Here is an 18405-nt window from a genome sequence, read left to right on the forward strand (position 1 = left end):
TAATTCCTTTCATCTCTTTTTCTTCTCTTATTACCAAGGCTAGCATTTCTAATACAATATTGAATAGCAATGATGATAGTGGGCAACCTTATTTCGTCCCTGATCTTATTGGGAATAGTTCTAGTTTATCCCCATTACATATGATGCTTGCTGATGGTTTTTAATAGGTGCTACTGACTATTTTAAGGAAAAGTTCATTTATTCCAAAAAAATTGGAGATTTTTTTCTAGGGAGTTAATTAATAGCTTGTTCTAGTTCTTTTTCTAAAATTAGACTAAGTAATTTATTTCCTTTTCTCTTAACCTGGGCAATCTGTATTTTTGTAGGCATTTCTCCATTTCACTTAGATTATCAAAGTTGAGCAAAATAACTCCTAACTATTGCTCTAATTTCCTCTTCATTGGTGGAAAGTTCTCCCATTTAATTTTTAAGATTCACAATTTAATTTTCTTCTTTCCTTTTTCTAGCTAAAGGTTTATCTATTTTGTTGGGTTTTTTCATAAAACCAACTCTTAGTTTTATTTATTAATTTAATAGTTTTCTTACTTTCAATTTTTTTAAATTCCCCTTTTATTTTCAGAATTTCAAATTTGGTATTTAATTGAGGGGTTTAAATGTGTTCTTTTTCTAGCTTTTTGATCTTCTCTTTCTCTATTATATGCAAGTAATCATCTAGAGATATAAAATTTCCCCTAATAACAACTTTCATGGCATCCTACAAATTTTGGTATGTTTTTCTCACTGTTGTCATTCTCGTGGATGAAATGATTGATTGTGTCTATGATTTGTTGTTTCACACACTCATTCGTTAGGATAAAATTATTTAGTTTCCTATTAATTTTTGGTCTATTTTCCCTTGACCTTTTATTGCATGTAATTTTTATTGCATTATGATCTGAGAAAAATGCATTTACTATTTCTGCCTTAATGCATTTTATTTTGAAGTTTTTATGTCCAATACATGGTCAGTTTTCATATAGGTTCCATGTACTTCTGAGAAAAAAATATATTCCTTTCTGTCTCCATTCAATTTTCTCGGAAAGTTTATCATTTCTAACTTTTCTAGGATTCTATTTACCTCCTTAACTTCTTTCTTACTTATTTTGTGGTTTAATTTATCTAGTTCTGAAAGAGCAAGGTTGAAATACCCCACTAGTATAGTTTTGTTATCTAATTCATGTTACAGCTCTCTTAACTTCTCTTCTAGGAATTTGGATGCTATAGCACTTGGTGCATATATATTTAATATTGATATTACTTCATTATCTATGGTACATTTAAGCAGAATGTAGTTTCCTTTCTTATCTCTTTTAATTAGATCTATTTTTGTTTTTCCTTGATCTGAGGTCGGGATTGCTACCTTTTTTTTTTTTTTTTTTTAATCTTAGTTGAAGTCTAATAAATTCTGCTTCAGTCTTTTACCCTTACTCTAAATGTATTACTGTTTTAAATGAGTTTCCTATAAACAACAAATTGTAGGAGTCTAGCTTTTAATCCAGTCTGCAATCTGTTTCTATTTTATGGGAAAGTTCATCCTATTCACATTCACAGATAAAATTACTAACTCTGCATTTCCTGCCATCTTGTTTACCTCCAGTTATGTTTTCCCCCTTTCTCTCCTCCCCACTATTTTGTCACTGATCATCCTGTCCCTCAAACAGGCCTCTTCTTTTCCAGCCCCTTCCTCTTTTTTATACTTTCCCCTTTCTACTTCTGTTCTCCCTTCTATTAGTTTCCCTCCTTTTTTCCCCCCTTTCCTCCTCCTCCCAATAGGGTGAAGCTACTCTGTGAAGCTAAAATGCTCATTTCTCCTCATCCCTTTCCATTAATTGCAATAAATCTTTTTTGCCTCTTCATGAGAGGAATTTATTTTTCCTCTTCTTCCAGTAGAATCACCTTTCCTCCTCTAGTTTCTTTTTTAAATCATCACAATAAAATAAAATCATACCTGCACCCTCTAATTATACCCATAACAGAGATACAGACCTCATATCATCTTCCCTTATTTTTTCTTTCATTTTTATTTTTTTTATGCTTCTCGAGTTCTATATTTGATGATCAGATTTTCTATTCATCTGGGGTTTCTTCATCAGAAATAGATGAAATTCACCTGTTTCATTGAATACCCATCTTTTCCCCTAAAAGATGATGCTCAATTTTGAAGATAGTTGATTCTCAGCAGCAATCCAGGTTCCTTTGCCTTTTAGAATATCAGATACCAGGCACTTCGATCTTTTAAAGTGGAAGCTGCTAGGTCTTGGGTAATCTTGATTGTGGCTCCTCAATATTTGAATTGTTTCCTTCTGGCTGCTTGCAATATTTTCTTCTTGATTTGCTAATTCTGAAATTTAGCCGCAATGTTCCTTAGAGTTTTCATTTTGGGGTCTCTTTCAGAAGGTGATCTGTGAATTCTTTCAATGGCTATTTTACACTCTGGTTCTAAGACATCAAGTCAGTTTTTCTTGATTTCCTGAAAGATGATGTATACCTCTTTTTTTCATCATGGTTTTTAAGAAGTCCAATAAATTCTTGATTGTCTCTCCTAGATCTATTTTGCAGGTCAGTTTTCCCAATGAGGTATTTTACATTTTCTTCTATTTTTTTCATTTTTAAAATTTTGTTTGATTGATTCTTGAAGTCCCATTAAGTCATTGAATTCTATTTATTCAATTCTAATTTTTAGTGAATTATTTTCTTCAGTTAGCTTTTTTATTTCCTTTTGCATTTGGCCAATTGAGGTGTTTTGTTCATTGCATTTTTTCCATTTTACAAATTCTGTTTTTCAACAAATTGATTTCTTTTTCATATTTATTTTATAAGGAATTATATGCTTTTTCCATTTCATTAAATCTAATTTTTAAGGAGTTTTCTTCAGATATTTTCTGGTTTCCCTTTTCCATACCCACTTGTAATGATCACATTTCCTTTTCCCACTTTTCTTCTCTCTTTTAAGATCCTTTTAAAATTTTTCCAAGAGAGTCTTATAAAATGGGGACCAATTCATATCCTCTTTCTGTTCCTTTGGGGCTTCATCTGGAGCTGATTTGCCTTTAAGAGCCTCAGAGTTTGAAGTCTGTTTTCTCTCTTCATAAAAGTTGTCTATGTTCAGAATTATTTTTGCTTTTTTGCTCATTTTTTTAAAAAGGTTGAGGTCTTCTCTTAAGACAGAGGGATGACAGCTGGTTTAGTTTGCCCTGGGGCCCGTGCTGCTGATTGACTTCCAGTGCTGGGTTAAGTGCAGCTCAGGCTCAGTGGCTCATGATTTTGTCTTTTGTATTTGCTTTGGGTGTCTTAAAGCAAATCTGCTGATCCACTGGCTTGTAACCAGGACAGAGTAGCCTAAAAGGCTCACACTAGATTTCCCATTGCCTGGACACTGCAGTGCCCTGGCTTCCTACCCCAGTTCCTTATCCCAGCTTCCCTGTACTAAGGTTTGGGCTCAGCAGCCTCTTCCCCTGGGCAATTGAAACAGTCCTTTTCTGAAGTTTTGTTAAGAATTTAAGAATTATATGAAGTATAAATAAGACTTGGGGGAGGTCCTATGGCAAGACTCTATAACACAACTTGGATAAAAGTCATTCATTAGTATCCAAAGTATCTTCTGGAAATTTGTTGGGTGTGTTTTGTGGAATATTTGTGGGCTCTGTCACTCTAAAACCAGTTCAGAGGCTTAATCTGTTGTTGATTTGAGGGAAGCTTGGGGAAGGTCAGATAGAGACATGTCTACTCTCTGCCATCTTCACTCTGCCCCTTCTTAATATATTTCTTTATAAAACTACTTCAGATTTTGGGGTTTGCTCTTGTGACTGATATTATTCACTTATCCTTAATCAATCAACTATCATTTATTAAAAGTGCCAGCTATGTGCCTGGCACTGTATTAAATGCTGTTAATACAAGAAAAAGCAAACAAAACAAAACAGTCCCAGTTCTCATGGAGCGCACAGTCTAAAACAGGAGTCAATATAGAAACATGTTACAAATAAAGCATATACAGAACACCTTGGAAATAATCTTAAAGGGAAAACATTAAGATTAAAGAAACTCTTCTTGGAGAAAGTAGGACTTTGACTGAGACTTAATGGGATTTTAGGAAGTTAAGGGGGAGATAAGGAAAGAGAACGTTCTGGGAAAGGGGGACAGCCAGTAAAAATCGTTTGAAATTGAGAGAGTGTCATATGCGAGAAATAGCAAGGAGGTCAGGGTTGCTGAATCCCAAAGTAACAGAGGGAAGTTATGAAGAATTTTTATATCTTCTGAAAAAGAAGATGTCAGTTATCTATCTTTGACCCTCAATGCTTTTTATAACCCAGACCCTTCCTAACATTTTGGTTTTCTTATATTTTAAGCATTCCACTATTATTCTGGTGAAGGTGACAGGGGCCTAAGCTAGGATCATATCCACTTTTTAAATTCCTCTTAGACTCCTCTGACTACTGTTCAGTTCATCTATCATTAATTTATGGTTAGAAACTGCTTCCCACCCCACCCCCATGAGCCTTAGAAATAGCTAGTTTAATTTCCTGAAATGTAAAAGTTCCCGAATGAAACTATAGTGTGGGAAATTGCTTTAAACCTCACTCCAACTGGGTCCCACTGATATTTGCAGAATGATAAACACATTGGTGAACTTTGTATTGCTTCTTCATAATTAAAAAAAAAATCATGGCCTTTATATATCATCAATATGTGTTTTCCTTTCATTGGCTCAACAGTTCAGATGATAATCCATTCATATCTTCTACTAATGAATGACTCTTATCTATGTTCTGTTATAGGTCCTTGCCATAAGACCTCCCCCCAAGTCTTATTTATATTTCACAAGTTACAATGCAGCATATGAGGTGTTCATTTGTTATTAGTCAACCATACTACCTGTCTTATGCTGTTTCCTTACTGATTATATGCTTCTTGAGTAATAACCCTCATAAGACTTTTTGTGCACTGGTTTGTATCCAGATAACCAAAACATAGTGTAAATATTTTGGGAGTGAGGATTATACTGTCTGGGGTAGCTCTCTGGAGGGCATCAGGATCAGTCAGAATCAGGATCAGTCAAAGTCCTTGGTCTTTAGGAGGAAAAGTGAAGCAGGCAGGCAAGCTGCCATATGGCTTGCCAAAGATGAATCCTGGACTCTGGAGTCTGGAGCCTGAAGTCCTCTCTCCTCAGTGTGCTGCAGTAGAGAGGCTATGACCCTTTCCTTCATCCCTCCAATTCTTGCCTCTGATTACCTCATCACAACACATTCAGCAAGCACCAATCCTGAGGAGAGGCATCATATCATTATATGTTTATAGAACCATTATCACACCTTAAGTATGTAATTACCCTTAAGTGCTCTACTGTCTTAGATTCAAATAAACCTTTTCAGAGTTCCAGGGCCTTACAGGGGATTATTCAGTAAAGTAATAGATTTAAGTCTAAATACTATGGTTCCTTGTTGTTCTTCAGTCACATAAAACTCTCAAACCTCCATTTGGGATTTTCTTGCCAAGGATACTAGTATGATTTACTATTTCCTTTTCTAGCTCATTTTATAGAAGGAGGAAACTGAGGCAAACAGAGTTAAGTGACTTGCCCAGAGTCATACAGTAAGTTTCTGTGGCCATATTTGAAGTCAAGTCTAACTGACTCCAGGCTCAGTGGTCTAAAGTCAAGTTTAATTGACAACAGGCTCTATTTCCTGTGCCACCTTATTTTTTCTAATTACAAATAAAATGGTTTTCATCATTCTTTTTTTTTTTTAAAGCATATTTCCATAGAAGTCGTGATGGGAGAGAAAAATCAGAAGAAAAGAAAAAAAAAAAACACAAGAAAGAAAAAACCAAAAAAATCATGAAAACATTATGCTTCAATCTACATTCAGTCTCCATAGTTTTCTTTCAGGACTGGATAGATTGGATTTTCTAATCCAGTCCAATTCCAATCCAAAATTTATTGGAATTACCTTGGATGATTGAATTGCTGAGTAGAACTAAGTCAATCACTTGGTTGAACATTGCACAATATTTTCCTGTTTGTGTTTGCATCACTCAGCATCGGTTCATACAAGTCTCTCTAGGCTTTTCTGATATCAACCTGCTCATCATTTCTTATAGAACAATAGTATTCCATTACATTCATATACCATAATTTATTTAGCTATTTCCCAATTGATGGGCATCCCTTCAATTTCCAATTCCTTGCCACCACAAAAAGAGCTACTACAAATATTTTTGCACATGTAACCTCCTTCCCAGAGGTTACTGGTTATCAGTCTTGCCTAATTCCCAGGCCTTCAAAAATCTCTGGCCACTTTCTCATACCGTGTTTCTTTACCAATCTTAACCAAGCATAGGTGTTCAGAAATCTCTGGCCATTGCCTCTCCAAGTGGTGGTTCTCACAACCAACAAAGCACCCGAAGACAGTGGCTCACAAGTTCAAGTCTTTTTTTTTTTTATTACATGTTAAACATGTTAAAGTATATCTTAATTACAATATTTGTACAGTTCTCTTGTTGCATAAGAAAAATCGGATTCAGAAAGGTAAAAATAACCAGGGAAGAAAAACAAAAATGCAAGCAGTCCACATTCATTTCCCAGTGTTCTTTCTCTGGGTGTAGCTGGTTCTGTTAATCATTGATCAATTAGAACTGAATTGAATCTTCTCATTGCCGAAGACATCTACTTACATCAGAATTTATCTTCATATAGTATTGTTGTTGAAGTATATAATGATCTCCTGGTTCTGCTCATTTCACTTAGCATCAGTTCGTGTAAGTCTCTTCAGGTCTCTCTGTATTCATCCTGCTGGTTATTTCTTACAGAACAATTTAATATTCCATAACATTCATATAGCACAATTTACCCAACCATTCCCCAATTAATGGGCATCCCTTCAATTTCCAGTTTCTAGCCACTACAAAAGGGATGCCACAAACATTCTTGCACATACAAGTCCCTTTCCCTTCTTTAGTATCTCTTTGGGGTATAAGCCCAGTAGTAACATTGCTGGATCAAAGGGTATGCACAGTTTGGTAACTTTTTGAGCATAGTTCCAAATTGCTCTCCAGAATGGTTGGATCCGTTCACAGTTCCACCAACAATGTATCATTGTCCCAGTTTTCCTGCATCCCCTCCAACATACATCATTATCTTTTCCTATCATTTTAGCCAATCTGACAGATGTGTAGTGGTATCTCAGAGTTATCTTAATTTGCATTTCTCTGATCAATAGTGATTTGGAACACCCTTTCATATGAGTAGAAATAGTTTCAATTTCATCATCTGAAAATTGTCTGTTCATATCCTTTGACCATTTATTTATCAATTGGAGAATGGCTTGATTTCTTACAAATTAGAGTCAGTTCTCTATGTATTTTGGAAATGAGGCCTTTATCAGAATCTTTAATTGTAAAAATGTTTTCCCAGTTTATTGCTTTTTTTCTAATCTTGTTTGCATTAGTTTTGTTTGTACAAAAGCTTTTTTATTTGATATAATTAAAATGTTCTATTTTGTGATCAATAATGATTTCTAGTTCTTCTTTGGTCACAAATTCCTTCCTCCTCCACAAGTCTGAGAGGTAAACTATCCTATGTTCTTCTAATTTATTTATAATCTCGTTCTTTATGCCTAAATCATGGACCCATTTTGATCTTATCTTGGTGTACGGTGTTAAATGTGGGTCCATGCCTAGTTTCTGTCATACTAATTTCCAGGTTTCCCAGCAGTTTTTGTCAAATAGAGAATTCCTATTTCAAAAGTTGGGATCTTTGGATTTGTCAAACATTATATTGCTGTAGTTATTAACTATTTTGTCCTATGAACCCAACTTATTCCACTGATCAAATAGTCTATTTCTTAGCCAAAACCAAATGATTTTGGTGACCGCTGCTTTGTAATATAGTTTTAGATCAAGTACAGCTAGGCCACCTTAATTTGACTTTTTTTCCTTTAGTTCCCTTGAAATTCTTGACCTTTTTGTTCTTCCAGATGAATTTTGTTGTTATTTTTTCTAGGTCATTAAAATAGTTTCTTGGGAGTCTGATTGGTATAACACTAAATAAATAGATTAGTTTAAATAGTATTGTCATCTTTATTATATTCACTCACTCTTGTCAAGAGAACTTAATATTTTTCCAATTGTTTAGATCTGACTTTGTGTGGAAAGTGTTTTGTAGTTTTCCTCTTATAGTTCCTGACTTTACTTTGGCAGATAGAGTCCCAAATATTTTATACTATTGACAGTTATTTTAAATGGAATTTCTCTTTGTATCTCTAGCTGTTAGTTTTTTTTTTTTTTTTTTTTTTTTTGGTGATGTATAAAAATGCTGAGGATTTATGTGGATTTACTTTGTATCCTGCAACTTTGCTAAAGTTGTGAATTATTTCTGATAGCTTTTTAGTAGAATCTCTGGGGTTCTCTAAGTATACCATCATGTCATCTGAAAAGAGTGATAATTTAGTTTCCTCATTACCTACTCTAATTCCTTTAATCTCTTTCTCAACTCTTATTGCCAAATCTAGCATATCTAATACAATATTGAATAGTAATGGTGATAGTGGCCAACCTTGTTTCATTCCTGATCTTACTGGGAAAGGTTCCAGTTTATATCCATTATACATGATGGTTACTGACAGTTTTAAATATATGTTCCTGACTATTTTAAGGAAAAGTCCATTTATTCCTATACTCACAAGTGTTTTTATTAGGAATGGATGTTGGATTTTATCAAATGCTTTTTCTGCATCTATTGAGATGATCATATGGTTTTTGTTAATTTGATTATTGAATATAGTCAATTATGCTAACAGTTTTCTTAATATTGAACTAGCCCTGCATTCCTGATATAAATCCTACTTGGTCATGGTATATTATCCTGGGAATGATTTTCTGTAATCTTTTTGCTAAAATTTTATTTAAGATTTTTGCATCAATATTCATTAGGGATATTGGTCATTAGGGATAGGGATAGGGATAGGAAAATTATAATTTTCTTTTTCTGTTTTCAATCCACTTGGTTTAGGTATCAATACCATGTCATAATATCTGTGTCATAAAAAAATTTGGTAGGACTCCTTCAATCCCTATTTTTTCAAATAGTTTATATTTCATTGGAGTTCATTGTTCTTTAAATGTTTGGTAGAATTCACATGTAAATCCATCTGGTCCTGAGGATTTTTTTTTAGGGAGTTGATTAATAGCTTGTTCTATTTCTTTTTCTAAAATGGGTCTGTTTAATCAATTTACTTCTTCCTCTATTAATGTGGGCAAGCTATATTTTTGAAGGTATTCATCCATTTCATTTAAGTTATCAAATTTATTGGCATAAAGTTGGGTAAAGTAACTCCTAGTTATTGCTTTAATTTCCTCTTCATTAGTGGCAAGTTCTTCTGCCTTTTCATTTTTAAGATTAACAATTTGATTTTCCTCTTTTTTTTCTAATCAAATTTATTAAGGGTTTATCTATTTTGTTGTTTTTTTTTTCAATAGAACCAACTCTTAGTTTTATTTATTAATTCAGTAGTTTTTTTTTACTTTCAGTTTTATTAATCTCTTCTTTTATTTTTAGAATTTCAAGTTTAGTGTTTGATTGGGGTTTTTAATTTACTTCTTTTCTAGCTTTTTTAATTGCAAGCCCAATTCATTGACCTTCTCTTTCTCTATATTATGAAACTAGGCTTCTAGAGATATAAAATTTCCCCTTTTTATTGTTTGGCCTTCCATAATCTATCTTTAACCTTCTCTTCTAGCCTCATTTCATATTATACCATTTTAAAAACTCTATATTGCAGTTAATTTGGTTAACCACTTACGTGATCTCATCTTGCACCATTCTACCTCTGTGAATTCATGTAAGCTATTTTATTACCCATGTTTAGGATGAATTTCCTCCACATACTGGCCTGCTGAAATCCTGCTCTAATTTTTCCAAAGCTCAGCTCACCCATAAAACCTCTGACAGTCTTTCACCTCTCCATAGCTTCCCTCCACCTCCATGAAAGTTATATCTTTCCTAAAATTTTCCTACAGCACAATATCTCTCCTTTATCTTTCTTACTTTCTATCAGATATAATGCCTTTTGTAAAATATGTGTTATTCCTAGGCAACTAGGTGGCTTAAGACAACCAGATCTCAGTTTAAATCTTGCCTTAGACACTTATGGTGACTTTGAGCAAGTTACTTAATCTCTTTCAACTCATTTTCCTCAATTGTAAAGCCAAGTCAAAAAGCATCTATTTTTCCTTTTTTCTGATACAATTTCCTTTCCACCTTTAGCTTCTTCTTTTATATTATAACAGTAAAACCAAATTATACATGTATTCTTTATGTATACTTGTAACAAAAATATAGTTCCCAAGATTTCTTTTTACCTTTTTATGTTTCTCTTGAGTCCTATATTTGGAGATCAAACTTTTTGTTTAGTTCTGGTTTTTTCATCAGAAATAGATGGAATTCACCTATTTCATTGAATGTTCATCTTCTTCCCTGGGGGAAAAAAAAACTGCTCATTTTGTCTAGGTAAGTTATTCTTGGCTGTATACCAAGTTCCTTACCCTTTCATAATATCAGATTCCAGGCCCTTCGAATCCTTTAATATGGATGCTGCTAGATCCTGAGTAATCCTCATCGTGGCTTCTTGGTATTTGATTTTTTTTTTTCTGGCTGCTTGTAGTATTTTTTCCTTAGTCTGATAGTTCTGGAATTCTTGGAGTTTTGATTTTGGTATCTCAGTAGGTGATGGATAAATTCTTTCAATGTCTATTTTACTTTCTGTTTCTATAACATCTGGGCAGTTCTCTTTGATAATTTCCTGGAAAATAGTGTCCAAGCTCGTTTTTTCATCATATTTTTCAGGGAGTCCAATAATTCTCAGATTATCTCTCTTAGATCTGTTTTCCAGATCTGTTATTTTCCCAAGTAGGTATTAATATTTTTTCAATGTTTTCTTTATTTCTTTTTTTTTGGGGGGGGGGGGTTTGCTTGACTGATTTTTAGTGTCTCCTTGAGTTAGTTATTTCCATTTATTCAATTCTGATTTTTGGTGAATTATTTTCTTCATTTACTTTTTTTGTTTCTTTTTGTAATTGTCCAATTGAATTTTTATTATTTTTTTATTATTTTTTTTAAATTTAATAGCCTTTTATTTACAGGATATATGCATGGGTAACTTTACAGCATTAACAACTGCCAAACCTCTTGTTCCAATTTTTCACCTCTTACCCCCCCAATTGAATTTTTAAATGAATTTTTTTGTTCTATAGAATTTTTTTCCATTTTGCCAATTTTATTTTTTAGGAAGTTATTTTCTTTTCCCAATTCACTAATTCTGTTTTTCAGGGAGTTGATTTCTTTATCCACTGTATCTTTAATGAGAAGGATGACTTATCCAGACCCTCTTGCCAAGCTTGCCCTTCCTTTCCCCATTTTTCTCCTAGTTCTCTTGTAAGAGCCTTTTTAATTTCTTCTGTGAGAGCCTGGTGTGGTGGGGACCAGATCATATTCACCTTTGGGGTTTCATCTAGAGACAATCTGCTTTTAGTCTCCTCAGGTTTGAAGTCTGCTCTCTGTCAGTATAGAAGCTATCTATAGTTAGAGCCCACTTTAACTTTTTACTCATTTTGACAAAAAAGGGACAAATAAAACAAAAAAACAACTGTGGTCTGCTTTTGGGTTAGTATGGTATTACCAAGCTTCCTCTACAGACAATAGGAAGTAGCAGTGAAGCAGCAGTGGGACAGCAATGCCATGCTGCATCTGCAGAGTCTTTGTGCTCTAAGAGCCTGCTGAGTCACTCCAGGTGTTGTGTGGATGTGTCCAGGTCCTGAGAAACTCTAGCGTTTCCAGGTTATAGTCTTTATCCCCTGTGTTCATAGCTTTTCTGCTGATCTACTGGCTTGCTGCCAGAGCAAAGTATTTCACACTGTGGTAACGTTCTCCACACAAATTTTCCGCTGGCTGAGACTACACCCTAACCCCCTCCAGTCTGCTCAGCATGAGTTGCCTTATGTGCTCTCACTGCCTAGCTGTCCCTGCCCTTGAGCAAAAATAGACCTTTTCTGGCGAATTTCAAGGATATCTTCTGTTGGTAAAGTGTTGTACTCCCAATATTTGTGGGTTTTTTCAGTCAAGCACTAATTCCTAGGCCTTTCATAAAAGAAGTAGTATGAAGTAAAGGAAGAGCTTAGATAGATGTGTGTGTCCTATCCATTATCTTGGCTCCGTCCCCGCAAGCTCAGTTCTTTATTCCACTTGTTCATATCCTGCCTCTGCTTCACTTCCTGGTCCTCACTCCTTATATTGGGTCTATGAGGTCACACACAGAGCCAATAAAAGAAGGAGATGTCTCCCATTCATGATGCAACCTCAATGTGACCGGAACTTCTGCTCACAAGGTGGTCCGTGCTAATCACAGAAACCATATCCAGGTGTCTCAGACAAAAAGGCCTCTTTACTTTCTGATTGAGCTGTGCGGGTTTCCTCTCCAGACCCTTACATGCACATGTGGATCCCTTTCCCTCTTTTATAATCTTTTTGGATTATGTGTGGCACTACTGGGTCAAAAGAATTACACAGTTTTATCTAATCTTATGTTGAAAACCTTCCTACCTTCTCACCCTGTACTCCCCCAAATAAATTCCTTATACTTTTGGTCTCTTCATTTGTTTAGTAAAAGAAAGAAAGAAAAAAGAACAAAAAAGAACTGTATTGTAACTTTCTTATGTCATTAGAGAGTGGAATCAGTATAAAATAGGCCCATCTTGGACCTCCTACCAAGGAGTGATGAAGGGGAAAATGCTCATTAGCAAAGAACGTAAAACATTAGATTGTAAAATGGAGATACATGGAAATGTTATGGATACTTACAAGGAAAGTTACAGTGAAAATTTCATGTGTTTGGCCCCATCATCAGAAAATAGTTCTGGTTACTGTGGTTCTAGTCCTAGAAGAAACATACTTTGGCTCTAAGAATTGTATACCACCAGCATATGGAAGGAGGAGACAAGGAAATAGGTTGTTTTGACTGTCACTACTTCTATCCACTATTGGATTTATAAATACATGGGCAATCTGCAGATTATATGAAAGTAAGAAAATGTTCAAGAGGAGCAGGAAAAAAGGATCCTTATTCTACTGTTGAATTCTTTGATAATGGCCCATTACAAAGACATACAGAAACAAACCCTCAGTTATTAACTCCAGTGGAGGAGAGCTCAAATATAGACAATCCAATGGTAAATAATTGCAAAATTCAATTTTGGGGAGGGTCTCAGGTTGGAGTGTATTACATGTCAATTGTTTTACTTTTACTAATTATGTTTTCTATGTGCTAATAATTAAATTATTGTTACCAGGACAATTATCCTGCTATACAGGTTCGACTTGACCACTCCCAGCTAAAACAAAACAAAACACAATCCTTTGGTAGCTCCTTAATGCCTATATGATAAATACTAGTTAATTCTGGCATTTAAGACCTTCCATAATTTATCTTTAACCTTCTCTTCTAGCCTCATTTCATATTACACCATTTAAAAAACTCTATATTGCAGTTAATTTGGTTAACCACTTACGTGATCTCATCTTGCACCATTCTACCTCTGTGAATTCATGTAAGCTATTTTATTACCCATGTTTAGGATGAATTTCCTCCACATACTGGCCTGCTGAAATCCTGCTCTAATTTTTCCAAAGCTCAGCTCATCCATAAAACCTCTGACAGTCTTTCACCTCTCCATAGCTTCCCTCCACCTCCATGAAAGTTATATCTTTCCTAAAATTTTCCTACAGCACAATATCTCTCCTTTATCTTTCTTACTTTCTACCAGATATAATGCCTTTTTGTAAAATATGTGTTATTCCTAGGCAACTAGGTGGCTTAAGACAACCAGATCTCAGTTTAAATCTTGCCTTAGACACTTATGGTGACTTTGAGCAAGTTACTTAATCTCTTTCAACTCATTTTCCTCAATTGTAAAGCCACATCAAAAAGCATCTATTAAATGCTTTAATTGTTTCTGAGCATTGGAGATAAAAAGAAATGTAAAAAACTGTTTCTGTACTCAAAGAACTCATCAGTCTAATGGGGGAAATATGGAAACAAATATGTACAAAGATATATAAAGAAATAATTGGAAATAGTCCACAGAGAGAAAGTACTAGTTTTAAGAGGAATTGAAATAGGATAGTTGCAGAAGGCAGGATTTAGCTAAGACTTGAAGGAATTCAGGGGAGACAGGTTGAAGAAAAGAGGATGGAAAGAGTTCCAAGAATAGAGGACAGTTAGTAAAAATTCAGTTAGACGTTGGAGTGTCTTGTACAAGGAGCAGCAAGGGAGGCCATTATCGCTGGATTATAGAATATGTGATAGGAAGGGACAAGGAGCAAAAAGAGGAAGGAATAGATGCTAGAAGCCAGATTTTTGAAGAACTTTGAAAACCAAATAGAAGATTTTATATTTTTACTTGAAAAAACTAGGGAACTACGAAGTTTATTGAATAGCAGGTGATATGGTTAGATTTTTACTTTAGTAAGATCAGTTTAATGGCTGAATAAAGGATGGATTGGAATGAGGCAGGAATACCAGCTAGCAGGATTGCAAAAGTCCAAGTGTGATGTGATAAGGCACCAGGGTTGTTGTAGTATCAGAGGAAAAAAGGGAGTGTATATGAGAAATATGATAAAGGTAATACCTACAAGATTTGGCAACTTATTGGATATAGGGAATGAGAGAGAGAATGAGAGGAGTTGAATATGGCAGAATAGTTTAGTCAGCTATACCAGGCTACAGCTCACTCTTGTCAGTATAGATCACCCACCACCTGCTTTACAATTTATAGTACTATTGAATTGCTTGGACTGCGGAAAGGTGGGATAACTTGCCTCCAGGGTCATGCAAGCAGTATGTGTCAGAGGTGAGACTGGAACACAGATCTGCTAAAATTAAGAGCCTGGGTTTCTAATCATGCTCTAAGACTATAAGTTGCAGTAAAGGTGTCAACTTGCATTGATAGAGAGAGTTTCTTATTTGTAGTTCTCTATACCAATGAAATCACAAATCTAGTCTCTATCTCTTAAAAGTTCCTGTTAGCTCTAAATCAAAATGAGTCTATTATGATACCCATTCTAGACTACTGTACTAATTTAGCTCGTACCTTCAAGGGTTGGTATTTCAGATTATGGCTGCTATATTTGGATTCTAGCCAACCTGTAGCTCATGAACTCCAACTAGTATGCTTTCTATTAATAATCAGTAAGCAATTAATTTTCAACAAAGACATTTACTAGGATGGTATAGTAAGGATAATTGTTACAACATATCTCTCCCTGCTGAGGCAAAGTTGCCCACAAATAAACCATCCATGGAAAGATAATGCTTAAATTTAAAGTACAATGGTAGCAAAGCACAGATGTAAGATTATTTATATGACAAATATAGCTCACAACTTCTAGCACTAAATTGTGTGGAAGCTCTTTCTCTTTTTGTAGAATATTCACACAGCTGTGGTTAGTGTATAGATTAGTGTATATGCTGGGAAGGCAATTTAGCCAGATTCTCAGATTTTGCTCCCTTCCCGATCAGATTTGAACTCAGGTCCTCCTGACTTCAGGGTGAGTGCTCTATCCACTGCACCACCTATATAAAACACATGATGTTTTATAAGCTCTACTAATTAATTGCTTAGTCTTTAAACCTGAATTTTTTGGATGCCTTTCTTTGTCCTTTTCAGGTGGTTGGTTACTAGGTGATACATTTTTTTTTTTAGCCTTACAGACTCAGAAGTGTGTCTCCTAACTCATAAAGGGGTCATGTTTTGTACTACCTGTAAGTACTGAGTTGGCAACCTAGGATTAAGCCCAGGACTGTTTTTTTTCCTTTTATTTATTTTTATTTTTTAATAACTTTTTATTGAGAGAACCTAGGTAATTTTTTTTACATTATCCCTTGCACTCACTTCTGTTCCGATTGTGCCTCTCCCTCCCTTCACCCCCTCCCCCAGGTGGCAAGCAGTCCTATACATGTTGAATATTTCACCATATATCCTAGATAAAATATATGTGTGCAAAACCGAACAGTTCTCTTGTTGCACAGGAAGAATTGGATTCAGAAGGTAAAAAATAACCTGGGAAGGAAAATAAAAATGCAAATAGGTTACATTCATTTCCTAGTGTTCTTTCTTTGGGTGTAGCTGCTTCTGTCCATCCTTGATCAGTTGAAACTGAGTTAGATCTTCTTTGTCGAGGAAATCCACTTCCATCAGAATACATCCTCATATAGTATCGTTGTTGAGGTATTATAATGATCTCCTGGTTCTGCTCATTTCACTTAGCATCAGTTCATGTAAGTCTCTCCAAGCCTCTCTGTATTCATCCTGCTGGTCATTTCTTACAGAACAATAATATTCCATAACATTCATATACCACAATTTATCCAACCATTCTCCAATTGATGGGCATCCATTCATTTTCCAGTTTCTAGCCACTACAAACAGGGCTGCCACAAATATTTTGGCACATACAGGTCCCTTTTATAACTTTTTATTGACAGAACCTGGGTTCTTTAGTATCTCTTTGGGGTATAAGCCCAGTAGAAACACTGCTGGATCAAAGGGTATGCACACTTTGATAACTTTTTGAGCATAGTTTCCAAATTGCTCTCCAGAATAAGCCCAGGACTGTTAAATTGGAAAGACCTGTTCTCTGAAATGTCAGGTAGAGACTTCTTGGCAGGGAAAAGAATTCCAAGATCCTATAGAATAATAAAAAAGGAATGCCCCATTGTTTGATTAATTTCAATTAAATAAGGATTGAAATAAGTATTCTAAAGTCTCACTCATCTTGTGTAAAGAGAAATTTAAGGTTATTTCATGGTTGTGCTTCAGTTTTGTATTGACAGGCTATATCGAAATGTCAGCTCAACTTAACTTGGCTGATCAGGAGAGAACATCACCTTCTGGCTTACTTTAAAAATGTAGTGACATCATGACATAAGTTGTCCTGATGTTCCACAAGAGTATCCATCACTTGTAGTGAAAGTAAGCTGGATGAAGAAACAGATATAAATTGACTTTCATTTTTTGAATCAATTGAATCAATTTTTGAATCAATTCAAGTGAATTGTTGAATTTTTATTGTGCTAAAAAGAAAAACCCAAGGAATGGATTTATTATTTTGTTGATTTCTAGACCTGAGAAAGTGATAGAGAAAATGTTAGGAATGCATATTAAACTTAAAAGTACATCATACTGTTATTCTATTCTATTTTCATTCTGGGCATTCTTAGCCATTTTTCCCCCTTAAATGTTATTTTCATTGTTGTAGGGTCTCCAAAGAAAGAAAACTCCCTTTACCATGGTGGATTGGCACATGGTCTACAGTTTGACTAGGTAACTTGGTAACCATGTGTCAATGACCTTAAATAAAGAATGCATGGGTAAATGTTTAACAAACAGCTCTCAAAAAAAAATTACAGTATGACATACTTTGACAGAATTACACTTTGGGGCAGTCAGGTAAAGGGCTCTGATACAGATCACTTTAGCTTAGTGTCCCACCCTCTGTGAAAGTCTCATATTGCTGAGATCAGTCAAGAAATCCAAGTTATGTCAACCTCCTGAGGCCCACCACCTCAGCTTGGGGGTTGTAGGCAGCCTCTTTGTTATGGCTATTTCCTCTCAGAAATCCCAGAAATTAAATTTCCCATATAAATCTGCTTATGGATCTATGCTCTCTTTGCTGCATTCCTTTGGGTCAGTCTGCCACAGTACTGTGCCTCATGACATCTTTTCCTTTACCCCTCCCAATGTCAAGTTGTATATCTCCTCTGAACCCCTACCATGTTTCATAGTATCTTTCTCCTTCTTATATAGCTAATTAATTCTATGAGAGTGCTAAATTCCTTTTAGGATTTTGCTTGCCAGCTAAGGGCATGCCCCAACCTCTTGGAATGTTCCCTTTCTCCTGGTTAATTGTGAGTTCCAGTAGGGAACTTGCCCTTACTAACATTAATTATTAAAAACTCTTTCCTTGCTATGTGCTCTGCTACTCTATTCCATATATTTTTTTTCCCCTGAGGCAATTAGGACTAAATGACTTGCCCAGGGTCACACAGCTAGGAAGTGTTTGAGGCTAGATTTGAACTTAGGTTCTCCTGACTTCTGGGCTAATGCTCTATCTACTGCACCACCTAGCTTCCCTTCTATTCCATTTTTATCACTCCTAGTGTTTATTGTATTTTTTCATTTTGTCTGTAACCTCTTCCCTAAATAAGCCTATCTTTTGCCAAAGAGAATGGCTATTTTTCACATGACTGAACCCTCCAACATTTGCTTCTCCTAAAGTACATTATCTGGTGCTACATTAGCTACATCAATTCTACTTGGAAAATCTGTCTCTTTGTTGTTGTTCCATAATGTCCAACT

This window comes from Sarcophilus harrisii, chromosome 1, assembly GCF_902635505.1.
Source record: "Sarcophilus harrisii chromosome 1, mSarHar1.11, whole genome shotgun sequence".
In the NCBI taxonomy this organism is placed as follows: domain Eukaryota; kingdom Metazoa; phylum Chordata; class Mammalia; order Dasyuromorphia; family Dasyuridae; genus Sarcophilus; species Sarcophilus harrisii.